Raw genomic sequence first — 1,478 nt, forward strand, 5'->3', positions numbered from 1 at the left:
AGTGATGGTCCGATCAGCCAACTGCAAAGACATGTTCACAGGTTTTGGATCAGGCAAACCAAGTTTCTTAAAAACAGATAACGACATCAGATTGATGCTAGCTCCAAAGCCACAAAAACACTTTTCGAAGGACAGATTACCAATGGTACAAGGAATAGTGAAGCTTCCAGGATCTTTAAGCTTAGGAGGTAGTTTTCGTTGCAGCACAGCACTGCACTCTTCCGTTAGAGCAACGGTTTCCAACTCCTCAAGTTTTAGCTTCCGATATTGAATACCCTTCATGAACTTAGCATAGCTTGACATCTGTTCTAGAGCTTCATCAAAAGGTATGTTGATATGCAGCTTCTTGAAAATTTCTAAAAACTTGGCAAATTGCTTGTCGAACTTATGCTTTTGAACGCCTTTAGTTGAGCAGTGATAGCCGTAGCTGTATCCACTTCCAGAATTCCTACTACCTTGCCATGTGGAAATATCTAGGTTGGATACTGATATTCATTAGCATCCATAAGTTCAATTAGATCATAAGCTTCCTCATAGCTCTTTGCCCATAATGCTAAACCTGATGCTGCATCAAGTATGGGTCTTGATTGTGCTCCCAAACCATTATAGATGCAATTGATGATCATCCAATCAGGCATTCCATGATGAGGACACTTCCTAAGAATCTCCTTGTAGTGCTCCCAAGCTTCACATAGAGTTTCTCCCGATTGTTGCGCAAATTGAGTAAGAGCATTCCTGAGTGCAGCTGTCTTCGCCATATGAAAGAATTTAGTAAGAAACTTCTGAGAAAGATTCTCCCAATTAGGGATAAAACCAACTGATAGAGAGTGTAACCAGCTCTTAGATTTATCCCTCAGAGAGAATGGGAAAAGTCTCAATTTCACAGCCTCTTCAGAAACATTATTGAACTTGAAGGTGTCACAGATATCGATGAAATCCCTAATGTGCATATTAGGATCTTCTGTTGGAGAACCCCCAAACTGGACTGAATTCTGCACCATCTGAATTATGCTAGCTTTGGTTTCAAAATTATTAGTGGAGATGGCTGGTCTGATAATGCTAGACTGAATGTCATTGATCTTCGGTTGAGAATTATCCAACAAAGCTTTCGTTGCTGCTGCTCGATCTCCCATTGTAATAAAAACTAGAGTACCTGAAACACACACAAGTAAATCGTGAAAGTAAAAGAATCCGAGTCAATGAACTTTAACGACCACTAATGTCAATCACATAAACTAAAAATTAACACCGAGTTGCCTGGCAGCGGCGCCAAAAACTTGTTAGGGCAAAAAACACGCTCTAAAATTACACACAAGTATACACGTTCGCAAGTAGTATAAGATATATATTAGATATATTTGAGATGTCATGTCTAATATGTTTCATGTTTAGTTTTCAGATCTTAACAAACAAGAAATATCAGTACTTACTGGAATCAGTACTTACTGGAAGTCAGAACTTAAGGATATCAGGACTTA

General features: G+C 39.0%; 1 non-coding gene across 1 annotated transcript; it reads left to right on the top strand.

The window, feature by feature from the left end:
- The first annotated feature begins 636 nt into the window (after nucleotides 1–636).
- On the top strand, nucleotides 637–743 carry LOC141709983 (small nucleolar RNA R71). Its single transcript, XR_012570529.1, has one exon. It is a non-coding gene; the product is annotated as a small nucleolar RNA R71 (small nucleolar RNA).
- The last annotated feature ends 735 nt before the right edge of the window (nucleotides 744–1,478 follow it).

The sequence above is a fragment of the Apium graveolens genome, chromosome 2 (assembly GCF_009905375.1).
Source record: "Apium graveolens cultivar Ventura chromosome 2, ASM990537v1, whole genome shotgun sequence".
In the NCBI taxonomy this organism is placed as follows: Eukaryota; Viridiplantae; Streptophyta; class Magnoliopsida; order Apiales; family Apiaceae; genus Apium; species Apium graveolens.